This window comes from Lytechinus variegatus, chromosome 7 (genome assembly GCF_018143015.1).
Source record: "Lytechinus variegatus isolate NC3 chromosome 7, Lvar_3.0, whole genome shotgun sequence".
Classification (NCBI taxonomy): domain Eukaryota; kingdom Metazoa; phylum Echinodermata; class Echinoidea; order Temnopleuroida; family Toxopneustidae; genus Lytechinus; species Lytechinus variegatus.
The window spans coordinates 41,708,101-41,726,574 of record NC_054746.1 but is presented as its reverse complement, the minus strand read 5'-3'; positions in this window follow the sequence as shown (position 1 = coordinate 41,726,574).

Genomic DNA, 18,474 nt, shown 5'->3' with positions numbered 1-18,474 from the left:
GACATCAGTAGGACAATAATGTGTATGCTGCCATCTGTAGTTGACTTGCAAGAACATTTTGTATAGCCTCGAGTACTTCATCATGTCTTTGATTCTTAATGAAATCAAACAGATGAACCTAAATGTCTTTGTATTTTAGTTCCATCTGATGTTGAAATTATTACAGGAGTTGTGGAGTGCTATGAGTAACTAATATTGTTTCCATGGAAGAATGATATTGTGAATAGTTTGGTACTGACTTGTATCAATACTTTTTAGCTACATCTTATTCACATGGTATACATTATGTCAAAATTATGCTGCCGTCCAACCAACTTTGTTTTTGCCATAATAAACAAAACTACATGGAAAAAATAGAGAAAACAGTTGTTAATTTCAGCTCATGAGAATTCCTGCTAATGCAGTAATTGCTAAGATTTAAGAAGCGTGTGTGAATTACATTACACCAGTGCAATAATTCACAATAGTGTTGTCGATGATAACGACAATATGCACTTCAGATGTGCATATTCTTTGTCATACATATTTGTATTTTTGTATGCAATGTCATTAGAATATGATGATTTTTTTTTGTCTTTTGATCTGTTTTCATATTTTTATGGAATAAATACTTGGAAATGTATTATTCTTATACATTATTATTGTTGAGAGTAAATTATTTTTTGAATGTTCATCAGGAAAGTGATTTCTCAAAAAGGATAATATGATCATGTTTTGAATAGATGTTTCATTTTGGCACTGTCGAATATGAGATAATCAATTCTTCAGAGTTTAAACATGAACCCTGAATGTCTTAGCCATTTTTAAGTTAAGAACTACAAGGTGGGCATATTACCCTTATTTTCAGGATCAACATAACAGCCACAACAAATGGAATCCCCAAATATTAACTTAAATGCTACAAGCCAATAAGAACAAATTGCATAAAAAAGAATAATATTAAAGGAAATGATGGGGAGATTTACAAAGACCTTACAGAAATACAGTTTTACGAACTGATGAACATACATATACAATTCATAATGGTTTATAAGTAAAAAATATCCATAGATATGGAATTTTCCGTGCTTCCTAGCCAAATAATACTCTCCTTTTTATAATGCATTACAGTTTGGCTTCTTTTTTGGTCGAACCTTAATAACACCCAGTTTTCATATACAAGTGTTTGGAGCTTGGGATGAAAAAATAGAATTTCAGTAGCAAAAAAAATAGAAAAGCATGCTATCTTATCCGTTATCAGCAGTGTATTTCAGGAGACCGTGACTTTGCTTCAAGGTTCCTTGATAACCTTCACTCGTCTCATTTGATTTCATTTCTTCAGTCATCCGTGTAATATTACATTGTAATAATCCTCTTGGTTTCCTTTCAATTTTACAGGTATGATTATTCAAAGATAATATTTTTAAAAAAAATGCGTCTCAATCTCCATATGGTGTATGTGTAGGCGTTCTTACATCTACAAGAATCTTCAATTTAAATTATTAATTTTATACACAGCAAAAACTGTGGTGTTAACCGGTGTACATAGAGGAACACACCAGTTATTTTACAGCGGTGTTAAATTGGTGGTGTTAGTTTTACACCTATAGGTGTTATGTGTAATCCCTAGGGTGTAATTTTAACACCTCAGGGTGTGGTCCTCTATTAACACCAGTTGGTGTCAATTTTTGAACACCGAAGTTCTTACAGTGTATGGATGATGAAAAAGGAGAAGATGATGATGATGAATTAAAAAAGATGATGATGATGAAGGGGAGACGGAGAAGACGAAGAATCAGGAGAAGGAAAGGAAAAAAGACAAGGTAATTTTAAAGAGAAAGGGGCCATTCTGTTTAATCTTCAAACTGAACATAATGCCTAAATGCGTTTGATGTCTCCTATTTGAAAGAGAAACATGATCCGGTGTAAAAGGTGTTTGACCGAGAAGACCGTGTAGATCAGTGGATATGGATCCGCAGTGAGTTCTGTCGCCCCTCTCTCCGTTCCAAAACTCTTTATTACAAGAAAGTGGAGTAAGAAAGTCATGGTCAACCCTTCGCCACGTACGGCTGGATGTCTGAAATGCATCCCAGCGCTGTCCCGTACGGCACGCCACCAAATCATGCGTGAAACACGGGCGGCTTATCTTCAAAGCATCTTCCATCCACGTATATCTTCAATGATGTTCATGGGGGCAGATAGATGCGCACAAATGGTGTTGATTATTGCTTGATGAATGGAGTGTACAAAATGGTATCATGTTTCATCACGCGTTCATTGTACATGATTATGCAATAGCCTTGATGTCATATTTCGAAAACTGATGACAGATGAGGAAGAGATTCTGCTCACGGTATTCGAGTTGGTATCGAAATTGACAGCAAAGAAATTTGCAAGATCCGATTCGCCATCATATGATACATAATTATCTACATTACTAGATAGGGAAATGTAAATCATGAAAATAATTATTCCATTCCCAAACCATGACGGGTCGTGGGTTCGAATCCCAGCCATGGCGTAATTTCCTTCAGCAAGAAACTGATCCACAATGTACTGCACTCAACCCAGGTGAGGTAAATGGGTACCGGTAGGAAGTAATTCCTTAAAAGCTGTGTGTGCTATGAACGCCTAGCTTAGCCGGGTAATATAGGAGCGCCTTGAGCACCTAACAAGGAGGATATGTGCGCAATATAAATATTATTATTATTATGACATTTCAATCTGCATGTAAATTTGATTTCACTGGGAATGTCATCTGCTTGTGAGATAAGACTGAGAAAGCAAATCATTGGGTAAAGACTGGCTTTTGATAATTTAATGTGAACAATTTATTTTCTTATCATCTCCTCCCAAACAACTACACAAAACCTTGTCAGAGATAATTCGTCTTCACCTTGAAATTACAAGAGAAGATACAAACCTCAAAACATGTTCCCTTGTATTATACGGACCTCGAAGTTGTTTACATTTTATAGCCTATAATGGTGCTACATGAATAGAGCATCCATCTTTTTTTGTTCATAATTCTTTTATAGATGAGTTTCATCTGAACATCGAATTTGTGACACAGATCATGTTGTATACCCATGATTATTAAGACATCAAGAACAAAGTTCTAAATTTACTCAACTTTGAGACCTCCATCAAAAGGAACAACACTACACGCTACTTTAAATTTCTCTCTTTGGTACAATTCAGAATTAATCTAGAGTTCCTTGGTTTGGGTTATGCTTGGCAGGTTTTTAGAAGGATTTGACTGTTTTTCGGTTTCCATGTTTTCGGAAGTAGACGTAACCAAGGCAGAAAGCCCTGAAAGGTCGTGGCCTGGAGGAGCTTGAACTATAACACTGGAAATAACGAGGGAAACGAGGTGGAGGAGGAGAAAAGAAAGTGGGGGCGCCGTGGCAATCTAGCAGTTATGAAAAGAAAGAAAAAAAAAGTTACAGGTGCGTTTTGTGGTTTACAATATTCTTCTGCCAGTGCATAGATTCTCAACATTAACGAGAAAAACGCGACATTACCCCAACAAAGAGTGTGTGGGGAGATTTTTTTTCTTTTTAGATATAATATGTTTCTCATTCTTTACTCCTTTGTTCATCTCATCCTATTTTTCATCGTCTACCTCTTCTTAATCTTCTTCTTGTCAGCCTCCTTCATTTCCTTTTTTTTTCGTCGTTCCGTAAAGTTATTCTTCTCTCCTCATCATCACTCTTAATGAAAGTCTCATCCTTGTTTTTACTTACACACGACTTTTACATATTATCCCAAAGTTAACTCAGGACGTCCTCAGTTTATGAATCATTGCTTATGTTCCCAAAATCATAAGGTGTTTTTTTTTTCCTTTTTTTTTGTTGAAACAAAATGGTCCTCGGCTAACCAGATTCCCACTGACACTGCACTGCAAAAGCTCCGGTGTTGATTTAACACCAGCCTGAAATCTATGTCCACACCCGTAGAGAGACGTAATACAACACCAGTTTGGTTTTGGTCTAACACCGGATAGGTGTTTATACAGCACCAATTAGTATTAAAACAGCATCGGTTTGATTCCAAACTAGTGTTGTTTACATACTTATCTTGTGTGGACATACAGTATATAGATTCCGGGCTGGTGTTAAATCACCACCGGAGTATTTACATCGTGGGTGAAAAAACATACGTATTTGCTTTTGTGCGTCTAGGTGTGAAATGTGTGATGGTGGATGAGGGTAGGTTATGGTTAAAAATAATTTTAATAGTTTAATATAACTGATAGCAATGGTGTCGATCCGTAGAAAGTTCTATTCATGGGGGGATTACGTAATAATGCAAAGCGCCATCCACCTAACGAATAGCAAGCGCGAGCGGATCGACGTCCAAGACTGATAGGAAGCAATAATTGTTATGTAGGCCTAATAATTCTCACTCGTACTTATTTTAGTTATGCTAGGTTCCCACTGCCGATCAAACCAGCCCGACCAAGCCCGATCAAGCTATTTTGGCCTGGTCGGGCTCGGTCGGCAAGGGCGATCGGGGTCGGTCTACCTTGATCGGTATCGATCTGGCTTCCTACACGACATTTTTTGGCATGCCAAAAAATATCGTGTAGGAGTCGTGAAGGCAAGCCATCGTACAGCGATCGTGTACTGATCGAGTAGAGATCGAGTTGATCGAAAATCGATCGTGTAGAGGTCTAGTTTGGTCGGGGTGGATTTTTTCCGCCGATCACTACCCGATCATCTCGATTCACACACAACTTCTACACGATTGGTTCCCGATCAACTCGATCAACAACTCAACTGCTTTACGACCGATACATGTCTGCCCTGAACACTTACTCGACCGAACTCGCTCACTTCTCGACTGCTTTACGATCACATCCCAATCACTTCTCGACCGCACTCGATCTTTCGGATCGCAACTCAACCAAGGGCAAAGACACAATTACGTGCTGATCTTATCACATTTTCTTCGTACCAATAGGCCTATTATTGATATTAAAATTAATCAGTTCTGGAATTGGGAGTGATAACAGGTGACTACTTGCAGCTCTTCACATAGGGTAAGTGTAGGTAATTGGAGACCGTTAAGCTCATTTGCATAATTTACATGAACATGGAAAATGACACACTCTTAAAAGTTATTTTTCCTCTTCAGCAACTTCTACTCTATATTTGGTAACAAAATGGTGAACACAAATTAATTGATTAATAAGATAATGAGGATTAATGACGTCATCATCAAAGGTCTCTCATTACCTAAATGTGTAGGTAATGAGGGACAGTTACAAATCATGTTATTTGCAAGAAAACTTTAGTAAAAATGGGATTGTCATGCTAAGTTCAAACACTTTTCTTACAGAAATACATGTAGCCAATGATTTTAACATCATTTTAAAACAATATGAACCAGATGTGGTTGAAAACATGTCTTTTTGTTTGCAATAATAAATGATGCTTTAAATTATAAATGTTCTGAAGTGCTTTAAAAATAACTTTTCTGAAAAAAAAGAAAGGAAAGTAGGCCCATATTTATTCTCATTTCTGCAGTCATTTTTTTAGATTCATTACATAAAAGAAAAGATGCTTTGTCAAGGACTTTCCTGTGACACCTGCCATTCATAACAAACAGTCGCCATGTTGGTGTCCCCCATTACCTACACTCATTATTGGACTGACCAGTTCATTGTGGCCACAGTATCACCCATACACAACACACAGTGGCCGTTTTTAGTGTTTGTGTGGCTAGCCCACTTACAAAACTTCCTCTTTGAAGTACTTTTACCGATCACCTCTTCACTATGAGAACACGCCCCAACATTCCTTGAAAAATGAATTTTCACACCAGAGCAAAATTTGAAGATGAAAATATCATACCTTGACCTATTTCGAAGTTTTTTTGCTGCACTAAATGACGACCTGTATCGTAAACAAGCAGAGTGATCTTGCAGAAGTATTGTAGAAACTTTCCTGTGGTAACTCCCAGAGAATTACGAAATGAGTATCAATAGATTTATATTTGAAACGACTATTTCATCATGCTTTTAAAAAGGTGTAATTACCTGAAGTTAGTGTCCTGCTTCTTTATTCGAGGCGATATGCGGTCAAGAAGCTCCCCAAATATGTCGGCGTCCACTCTCACGAAATTTTTAAACCCTTTTGGGTCCTCTCTATTGAGCTCATTCAGCAGTTGTTCATATTGTATAAAGAGCGGTCTCCGAGTCAACCACTGCCTCACCCAGATTTCCAGGGGCGTCGATCCATTTTTTAGATTGGGGGGGGGGCAAAATTAACGTTCCAGAGGCGCTCGATCGTACAAACACCCGCCCACATACACATACACCCTCTCACACACACACACACATATATATATATATATATGTGTGTGTGTGTGTGTGTGTGTAAAGTTATACATGTACAACAGCTTTTGGCAACTCCTTTTTATTTAAATATTGTAAAGAAATGGATGAAGAGAACAATGGTAGGCGTAGCTTAAATCAAGGTTCCCCAGAGCTATCTACCCTTTGGAAAAATTGATGATGCCGAAAAAATGTCTCTGCCGGGAATCGAACCCGGACCCCAGCTTTGAACGCCGGTGCCTTAACCACTAGACCACAGAGACGGGTTAATGGCTAGGGCGAACCCAATCCGATTGACCGTCAGATAGACAGATTTTCGACACTATACCAATTTCCTTTGTCGGGTGTAGGTGGGTTTAGAACAATGACGAGCCGCCATGCCTCAGCTGGATCAAAGCTATTGCTTCGATACAGTACATGTATGGGAGAAGAAATACAAATGTGTAAAGTTATACATGTACAACAGCTTTTGGCAACTCCTTTTTATTTAAATATTGTAAAGAAATGGATGAAGAGAACAATGGTAGGCGTAGCTTAAATCAAGGTTCCCAAGAGCTATCTACCCTTTGGAAAAATTGATGATGCCGAAAAAATGTCTCTGCCGGGAATCGAACCCGGGCCCCCAGCTTTGAACGCCGGTGCTTTAACCACTATATATATATATATATATATATATATATATATATATATATATCCCACCAACAATTTAATGCGAGCGCGATTTTTTGTTAGAATACTGACAGGAAAAGCGTGCCTGTTTAGGACCGTTTGTAGTAACTCATGAGAAGGATAAATACATGTATCTCACTACACAGATAGTACGAGTGCCGAGAGTGAGCTGAAATTGCTTTATATTCTGACCTGAAAACTTGACATTCTAAGCATTTATGGTAACAAGGATTAAGATTTGTATCTAAAAGAAGAATAGATGCGAGCGCAAAGCGCGAGCTGAAAATTGTGATATTTCGATCTGAAAAATGACACTTTAATGAACGTTTTTGATAAAGAACAAAATATATCTCAAAGAAAAGATGATTGCAAATCGAAGCAGGAATTCTTTTGAGGATTAGAACTGAAAACAGGACATTTACATTCACCTATTTAATCATGAAAAGTATGGGTTTTTGCTACAGAAATGATGCAAGCGCGAAGCGGAAGCTGAAAATTTTTATATTCCAATCTGAAAAGCGGACATTTTCAGCACGATTTTAAATAAAGAACGAGATGTGTATCTCATTCTCGCTTGCTGAACATTACAATCGTGTTGTTTTTATGCATATCCAGAATCATGGGGGGGCAAAATGATATGTTTGCCCCCCCAATATTTTCATTGGTGGGGCGATCGCCCCCCCTGCCCCCCCCCCCCCCCCAGGATCGACGCCTCTGCAGATTTCCCTGTGCCGTTGCTGCCTACGCGTCCTCCTGCATCTACGTTCATCAACTTCTTCTTTCTCGAGCTGAACCACAGCCATTACCCTGTTTCTCTGGAGCTCTAACCACCTAGCCCACAACTGTAACTGTTCGATTTCCATCTCTTTCAAGTTTGAGATGAACTGAACCCTGGTAAAAAAAAAGAGTACTGTACCATCAGCTGACGATAATGTTTGTGCAACCACAGTGAATTCACCACTGATCTTGGATCTCTTTTCGAACAAGTTGATCTGCTTGGGTCTAGATTGTGTAGAGATCGGATGGACGTCCAGCTAGTCTAATAGGGATCGCGTTGGGATCGTATGTAGATCGGAATGATCGAGAAGAGATCTAAGTAGTGGTCGACTGTACGTCGTGAAGGAGTCGTGAATGGTCGAATATGGGTCGTGAATGGTCAAATAGCGGTCGGGAAGAGCCCGTGTTCAGGCATGTGGTCGGGATTGGTCGGGGAAAAATGGGTGATCGGGCTTGATCGGGCTCGGTCGGGTTGGTTTGATCGGCAGTGGGAACCTAGCATTACGGAAACCAATATTTGTGGATATGTGAAATTCTATAAGAGAGGGAATAAGAGGGATGGAATTTAATCTAAGGAAATATAGAGTTTACATGGTTGTCATTCGACTTCGGGTTGTATCAGCTCTTTCCACACGATGTCGATGAACGTACAGTATAACGATGTGCATGCCTTGTAGATTGAGTGGCTGCATTTATTTTCAAAAAATCTCAAACATTAGTTTTTATATTAACGCTCACATGATAATGCGTACATATTTTTTTTTTCAAATAGAGTCCAATAACATTTTTATATATTTTAACCATGCCTCAAAGAACATTAATGTAGATATTTAGGTTTATTTATGTGAAAAATCATAATTTCTATTCTAGTGGGCCCTATTTATGCAAACTTGTTCAGAATGTTGTGTTGCTGTAGGAACGTTTATCTATTTCCTATGCATGCCAGCTTATAGTTTATGTATTTCGATTTTATTTTCTGATATCAGGAAGATATACATGTGCATATCTAGAATTAGTTTACACCATAGAGTTAAATACGTGTTTAGGTTTATATAACTCTATGGTTTACACTTTAAAAAAGTCCGGGAAATTGAAAAATGTACAACATGGAAATGAACATATTCTTGGGATTGGGTCTCATCTATCAAATGAAAGTAAAAATTTTGACAGAATGTTACAATTGAGTTAGCACTGCCCATTTTTGTAAAGCTCGCAGAAATTTATTTGCGCATAAATGCTAATTTTCACGCTATGTCAAGGAAAAAAAGGCGAAAACAAATTGACCGTGTAGTATATTTTATCATACATTTCTTTTTCATTTTTAGCGAATTTAAATTGAAATAGACACATTTGAATATTTTTTTAACAACTTTGCCACCCAAATTAAAGCACAACCATTACATATTTGGGTACCAGCTGCATGGATCTGAAGACACAACTGAATTGTAAACAAAAGTTTATTTTGAGACATCTCCAGTATCATTTCACTAAGTATTTATCATTTTAATTAAGACCATATTTCACATTAATAAAAAAAATTGTTTCTCCACACTTTTCCCAAGCTTGACAATGATTAACAAACCTAAAATCAAGCCTAAGCCATTTCATGTTAATCACAGCTCCGTGACGGTAAAGCAGATAAATCATCACGATGGCCTCGGTGTGTGTGTGGGGGGGGGGGGGCGATTGCTTTCTATGAAGTGTTTTGGGGCAAGGAAACAAGCTTAAAAAGTAAAAGAGATCTTCAAATCAATCTTCCTATCTAACGTCCATGTGTTCTTCATGATTAACGTCTACTGCTATTCTCGTAACCATTTCCAAGTTCTGCGAAAATCATTTTCACGAATTTTTAAGAAGTGGTGCTCACTTACGGAAAGATTTTTCGACAGTTATATCCTCACCTGCTTAAATGGATCTGTACCAATGTTTAAATGTGGAAAAGCTTCAGGATATTACGAATATATGATTTTACAGCATTATTTCTTAGTGTAAACTTTTTTATATGCACTGTGTACATGGGAAGGCTAGATTATATATTAGTAGATATCCTAAATAAAAGATGTTAATGTTAAAATAAATCATCCATTCACAAAAAAAATGGTAGAATTTTCTGAATATTCGTAATAACGAATCTGTGAGCTTCAGACAAACATTTCAGTCATTAAACCCTTTAACGTGATAATACATAATAATATTTCATAATCTTACAGTTTTGCGTAAATTGTGAGATATAAATCTATATTCCAGAAATCCAATTTCAAAGAAGCATTCACTTATAATGGATTTTCATAGATTGGAATCGGGAGGGAATAAACGGAACATAAAAAAATCGTTTAGAATTTCACAAGCATCATGAACGTATTGCGATTTTAAATTGTCATACTGCATTTTAAGGTGTCAAATATTCATTAACTGCCCCCCCCCCCATCAAAACTATTTTATTGCTAGGATTTTCATCTCTAATATCATTAAATTTTTGCTTCTTAGAACAGCATTTCGTTTTGTTTATTATGAGGGTTTTTTCAGTAACAAAAAGAAATGAAAGCACGATAATATGCAATATCGTTAATTGCAGTTTATTCAAAGATTTTGATTAAGCCATCAAATACTGTCACAAACGTTACGCTACGGGCTACAACCGTCCCGCCATCGACCGCGAGTTCATTGTAAACTCGCCCAACTCTCTCCGCCCGTCTACTTCTTGTCGTCGCTTCACGCCCGACCATGAAGGCCGCCCCTGCCCGCCTGGGGTTCATCGCCCCAGTCCCACCATCTATCGGGGTTACGCCCCGCTGCAAACATTTCCGAAAACATTGAAACTAAGCCCCATTACCTCATTTAACAGCACCTATCTGGGCAAGTTGGTGATGGCGTCACCAGAAAGGTCATAAGACTAAATTTAGTGATTGCATTCGATTTGGTGGATGCAAGTGAAGAGAGAGGTGATTTTCACTTTTGCAAATCACAATTCGTGCTCTTTCTCAAGCCTTCAAGACCCTAGAAAAGAGTTTGTGACCGAGGGTAACCTGTATTTCTTGATTATTTCCATTAACACGTTTATCTATAATACGTTTACAATATTGGAGGTATATTTAATTATGGCGACTCTTGGGATGATTATTGTCAGATAGAAGGAGTCAGTGTTTCTGGTTGTCTATAACCGTAACATTAACGTTATTTCCAATGTCCTGCAAACATGATTGTGTTGGTTTTGACAACGTCAATCTCAGTGCGGTTGTCCGAGCTGTGGAATATATAATTTTCAATTTAACGGTTTTATGCATCGAAGAATCGACTTATAAGTTGAGTGGACAATGTTTGCAAAGAAAAGAGGTCATGTCCAGGTCCAGTATAAGACGAATATCGCTAGCCGCTAATTGGCTTTTAATAGTTGACCAACGTCCAAGGCGAGAAGTGAAAGCACTTGAAGCTAAGTCAAAACCACTGCTTGCGGCCATATTCACGAAACCACGCCTCACTAATTACACAGGCCGCCATCGTCCACATGACTGCGTTGAAAGCATCTTTTCGATAATTTGGGTGTTTTAATTAAATATAGAATTATAATTATTGTGATCCTTTGAAATTCATACTCTTTAAATAGGCGAGGAGATGAACAGGGTATATGTGTAAATAAATGTTATTTGTTTGTATGACCTATCAAGAGGAGAAAATTCAAGAGATAGAGAGAGGGAGGGTGTGTATAGTGGGATAGTATGCGAGGGTTTGTGTACTTGTGTGTATGTGAAAGAGATGGGAGTGTGTGTGTGCGTATGGGGTGTGCCGTGGCCGAGTGGTCTAAGGCGCCTGGCTATACATGGAAAGTCCGGAGTTCGATCCCCGGCCGCGGCACCTATGCCCGTGAGCAAGGCGTTTAATCTACAATGCTCTTTTATCCTGCTTTCAAATAAATGGAAATGCTATATGCATTATTGGTAACAAGGTGTGCACTTGTTAAAAAAAAAAAAAAAAAAAAAAAAAGTGTGTGAGAGAGAAAGGGATAAGATGTAGGAATATACCGGTATACTCTCGAAAGATAGAGCTTTATTTGACGAAAATTAAATTATGATAGATGAAAAAAGTGATCATGCATGTTGACACGAGCGTGATGGTGAGGGAATGAAAACGTAATTCAAAGAGGGGAAACGTTGAAAGTTATGTATTAGCAATGACAGAGAACCTCATTCGAATTCAATGGCGGCAAACTGGCTCTGTTCTGATAAACTGATAAAATTAACAAACGAGAAAATGTCCAACGCATCGATACGGAATGATCAAGTTGATACCCCTTTCTTGCATGATTTTCAGCACCCTCCACTGGATTCATCGGCTCACTTCCAGCTGCTTTCTTTATGGTTCTTGATGGTAGCATTCAAGCGGGGCAAGAGAGAGGAACAACTAGGGCTGGTCGAGTGACCGAGACCATAAACCCTCTCAAGGTCGAGAAGAAAAGGAAGGAAACCATGTCCAATATGCCTCCTAGATAGCACCCGAAGAACACCCTCGTTGGGTCTAACACTCTTCGAGAATAAAGGGTATGACCAGTCATGAGTAGGTTTAGGAGGATGGGTCAAATGGATGGAGGGCTTTTTCGGGTGTGGAGGAAGTCAGTCTTTGATAAATATTCTTATGATTAACCTTGCCAATAATACAGGTACATTAATGATGTAGATTATTTTGAGAGTATAGTGTTCTTTTTAACATTTCTATTTTATACGGTTCAGTTCACATCTCCATTAGATCTACAAAACTCCCTCAACCCCATCCCCTGCGTACGACATCAATTATGTGTGAATAATTTCAAGCAGAAAATCAGCGCATTTTCTGTTTTAATCCTTCATGTGATTTTTCAAAGTGATTTTTTTTAATATTACCTCATCATTTGACATTCAAAGGTTATACTGTTATGAATAACATGCTCAGGTCCCTTTTACAGGAGACATAATAATTATGTCTCCTGTAAAAGGATCAGCCACGAAAAATATCATATTACCATCCAAATATTTCTTCATTGAATTGCTTAAAGTTTTTTTTCAGTGCTAAAATGAAATACCATCTATTTTTAAGGAAATACAGCGAATCTAACAATAATATAACTATTTATGTAAACGAATCTGGTATTCAAGTCTAGATTTTAATGAAACATATTTAAATGTAAGTTTATGTTTGTATATGTTATCAGATTGATATTGAAAGTTTAATCGAAAACGGGGAGTTAAGTTCTCCTCGCACCTCTTTGATAAAAAGGCCCCTGAAGCTTGTAAATGGTTAGTTAGAGTGTTAAGGGAGCGTGACTGTTGGGATATGTCATCGTATGCAGGGTATATGGGTCGATTAACTCTGATAGACGATTAATTAGGAAGTTGTGTTACGGGAGGTTCCTTGACTGAGATGTAGGACTGATATTGACCTCTTAATACCAAGGTCGATGTCCTCTACGAACTCTCCCATTTCATTGGTGTTCTTGAGTCTTTTAGTTATGAGAGTAACTTGTTTATTATTCGTTCTAAAGGAATAATAAAAAAAATCAATTTAAGTGTTCCACTTTATAATAGTTTATTATGTTACTTATTTGAATTGAATACTAATTTACATATAATTTTGGCCTGACGCGGCCGGGGTTTGAACCCCCGACCTCCCAGTTGTGAGACGGACGCTCTACCAACTGAGCCAACACACCCGTCTAACTTTGGTATAAATATAATGATGAGTACGAGAGTGATGACACAGAGAGAAAATTGAGAAAGTAAATGATTTTGACGTTGATTTGAAGACGGGGGGGGGGGGTAGAGGAAGCACAGGAACAAGCCAATCTGCCCATTCATCATCTTCTCTTCCTTTTCGTACAGCAAATCTTTCTCATAATCTTTGCGTCTTGGCATGCCTGGCACACTATAGCTGTTTCATCACAGCTCGTATTGATATTTTCTTTAACAAATGAGACTAAAATTTACAAGAAAATATAATTCTAACTTTTAATGGAGGTAAATGGTTCAAATCTTTCCGAAACTCTCTTTTGATGACGCATGTAGTGGTTTGGTCCTTTATTCACGCTCTTGTGTAAGCTAAATGATCGGCATTATTATTTCACTTTTCTGCCATCCATTTTAGCCTCTCTCAACTTGATTTTATTCTCAATAATTATCCTCTCTCTCTCTCCCTCTCTTTCTTCTCCTCCTCTTTCTGTCTCTTTCTCTCATATCTAATGGACCTTTTCATTGTCTGTATCTATTCCCGGCCTGGATGCGGAAGAACGCTCTTGCACGTCTTCATCCATTACGACTTCAAGACCGTGATCGACCTTGAAGCGGCAAGCCAGCCGAACTTGAAAGAACTTGGAACACCTCACTACTCTTCAGCAATGGCTCGTGACCGAAGAACCAACATCTTTGTATATGTTTTCAATTTCTGAAATTCAAGTCGATTGAAATAAACAAATTGCATGTTCGATCCCTTCAAATCTCTTTTCCTTTGCTCATTTCGGCAGATTCGGCTTCTAATAATCAGAACGGTAGCTCGCGATGACAGAAAGAAAGCGTTTCCGTATATCTTCCGTACGTTTCTATTGTTCTCAACTACTTCGTCTTTTTTTAGAGAGAGGGGAGGGGGTGGGGGAGCTGCGTTAAATGGCGCGCATGAGCTGGCCAATAAATCTGTCCAATCATATTTTTACAGTAAATCCCAGCTGATAGGCGAGTTTGAATCCCTACTCGACCCCCTACAATAGGCACGAGTTATCATCACCTCGTCATTACACCATTAAGGGGGAGTTTAGCTGCAGGCATACCGAGCAAACTTACTAGCTAGCTACATGCATCCAAATTCATTTTCTCTTCTCTTTATTCGATGCATGTGTGAGTGTCTATCGAGAGGTGACCAAGGGTTAGGCATGGGATTTTTGTCGCTTACTTCAGCTTTTGTCCAATCCATCATCTCCACATCAAGCGCCGTAATCATTACAAACTGAATTACGCGACAACTTTTAATCACATGTTTCTATCTTCTTCCCTTTCTCATCACTCCCAAGATGCCTTACCAAGGTGACTGCCATGGTCCCCGGGTGAATACCTCAAAATATCAAGACAAATAAACTGCAGGGAAACAGAAAAAAAAACTTCTCGGTCATCGACCCTCTTAAAAAGCAGAATTCTAGCCCGGCCTTCAACCTCTATAGTCCTACATCATGACATTCTTTGCGTGGGGCGATCCTATATCCGAAGAGATACAGAAACAAAAGATCTTACAAATCATCATGACCGGTAATAACCTTCAGAAACAATGACATGCATAACAACAAGTCGTCTTATATCATCACCAACTAAGACTTGATCTGTTCTGACATGATGAATAATAGCATGCCTTGCTCAATCTGAAATCATGTCACGCAGTCTTCTATCGGCACTCATTTATATTTCATCTGACATTTTTACAACCACTTTGAATTATTTGATCGATAAAGTTGTAAGTCCCCCTAACATTAATCAGTCACAATTTGATATACATCTTCTCCATGTCATATGCACAGTCATAACAGTAGAAGAGAAGAATTACAATTTGCTAATCGAAATTATTTACTCTGAGTTCACGTTGTCGAACTGGCATTATGGACAAATATTTATTTTATTTTTTCATTTCACGCCCAAATTATAATGAAGAATACAAACTGGAAGATAAAGTTCACTATAATAATCGATATTCGTATTCTAAGCTTAACAGACGCTTCAGTCTTTGTGATTACAATAGTAATTTTGTTTGAAATCACAATGTGTGGAAACAAAAAAAATATGCTTTTGCCAAAACCGTCACCACCTTCATCGATACCACCACAACCACTAACATAACACAATTTTATCATCAAAATAATCGTCATTATTCCCACTACCAGTATACGATCACCACCAACATCATCATCACCACCACCATGAACACCACCGATATCATCATTGTCACCATCACTACTACCACCACCACCACCACCATCATCATCATCATCATCATCATCATCATCATCAACGTCATCATCGTCAATAAGGAAAACATGTGACTACTGTGCGTTTCTAGAGTAACAAATTCTGCAGAATATAGGAGAAAGCCTATTCATCCCAATAAAATAGATATTCAAATTAATCCAGCAGCCTAAATATACGTGTATTACTAAGTTCTGATACTTCCTCTTCTATCTCAAATTCATGTAGTTGCTAAAACAGAGTTCATGATAGAACGTTTAATTACAACCCTAAAGCAAATCGCCCACTCGCTAATCACTTCCCTGACAATGCAAGTGAAAATGAAACAATATTGTGATAGAAATTGAATATAGTCAAATTATGGATGCGATGAAAACTTAGCCCCATGGCAAATGATGAATCTTTTTCCTCCACGCCTAAACTTGGTCAGAGCAGCCACCGTCTTTTGTTACTGCACGCTCAATGACCTAGCACGCCCTCAGGCGGGGGATAATTTCGAGTCAAGTTAATCGGATGGCGTTTCCAGTGAGAGGATCTGGTTTTGACGATTTGAATCGCACACCTGATTTCTTTATTCTCTACTTTGATAAAATCCGTTGACAGATTGGATGATGATGAACAGGTATATGGGAGGGGTCTATAATATCTATCTTAAACTGCTCTTCATTACTGGGTCCCTTAACAGATCCTAAATCGGTCATTCGTGGTTATTTTAAATGGATATTAATGAATAGCCTACAAGTTGTAATAAGCGAATTCTTAGAGTATACAATCAAATTATTTTGTTAACTGTTATCATTACTGATTTGAAAAAAATCCATATATTGATAGCATACCTGATAATGAAATGAGGTAGCAACACACAATGTTTGTTTTCACTCCCCACTATAGCATTGTTCATGTTTGCCCATGTGACGAAAAATCTATAATTAATCAGATGGATCTTAATGGTCATAAGATCCATCTGATTAATTATAGATTAGTCAAACTATATAGTAAATAAATGATCACAGGAAAATAAGATGCAACATGATTTCAATTTTAGTCATTAAAACAATGTTGTTGGACAATCTGTTTTCTGGAATTCAGTGTTGGTAACTTATGTTAGTTATTTTTCTCTTGTAGCTAAACCAATTGTTGATAAAATACGCAGATCTGACATTTCGAATATTATTTTTAATAAAATAAAGACAAATATTGTCAGCCTGGACAGAAATATTGTATTGTTAATTCTACACAACTTTGCACATCCTCTAACATGCCGATAAATGATTACTAAACCAAACAACACAAAAAATTAAAGGCAAATATTGTCTTACATCCAATAAATAAATAAAGTTATTTTATACCCATTAGGAATTTATCTATATATCCTCTTTTGTGTAAAATCCTTAGGGTATGCCTAAATGCATATAGGATGTTTTTTTATTGGAATAAATCAATATGTATATTACCTTCAATTCCATTGGAACGTACAATAGGGATAGCTTTTCATAAAATGATATTTTTCTCAGGGATGTTGCGATATTTATCTTGAAATCTGACCGACATAATTCTCATAAACTCAATAACGTCAAATGTTATTTACATTTAAACATTCTTTGACCAACAGGTTATCATAAACTTTAACCAATTAAAATAACCTCATATTATTTCTTAGAGTGCACGAGGTTAAGTATCTTATAAAAAGAACATTGTTGTGTTAAAGATTAATCCTAAAACAACAGAGATGAGTTATATTGTAAACAACTTAATTTCATTTTACAAATGACACTAGTCTTGTTATCTAAAATGTAAGGTTGTAGAGAAATCAACTTGTCTTTATTTCATTTTGTTTGTCGGTGGAAATGGTGGTTGCTGTCTCTGAATATTATTTTGATATACAGATGTTAACTGAAACATATTTATGTCGATTCTTGGCAACAATATTTCAATTAATCAAATATAACATAATATGAAAGGGAACATTCTAATAAGACGAATGAAGGCAGTGAAGACTGTCATAATTTCATTGATTACACAGCCAAGGACTTGCCTCTCTTTTTTTCTGTAATGAAAACATCACAATTTCCTTTTCATTCCAATTGAAAATGTCGCTGTCCTTCTTTACCCCCAAGCTGGGTATCCAGATGAAGTCATTTCCAGACAAGAAGTCATCGAACTCATTGAAAAAAATGGAGATACTCAACTCAAACAGAACCATGTACGATTCCTGAAAATAGTTTTCCGAACGGGCGTACACGTTCAAAAACAAGAGAAAAAGTATGATAAAGAGTTGTAAATCAAGAACGAATGCGTCGGTGAACTGGCGCTCGCAGCCCCGGAATATCAGGCGTAGCGTTCCTTGCATAGAGGCATAAAGCCGTGACTCCTTACGGCCATGATGGGTAGAGAACCAAACAAAGGAGGCCTATCCAAAATCATGAAAAAAAAGAAAATGAGAAAATTGAAACACGGGCAAAATTGAAAACAGACCCCGCCCATGGTGTAACCTTAGTAACCCTTAGACAGGTATAAGGGTTGTAGAAATATATAACTTGTGGATGATGTTGGTATAGCTAGCACCTTATTCTTTAATGCAGATGGTATTGATGTTGGCTTGCCGTAACGCCACAGAAGGACGCAGGGGTGGAGTTTTCTAATACACCCATAGAAAGACCGGAACGACATTCCCTATTGACATCTTCATCTGTACTATTAGGAATTATCATCAATAATCATTTTGTTTCGTTCAATAGACTA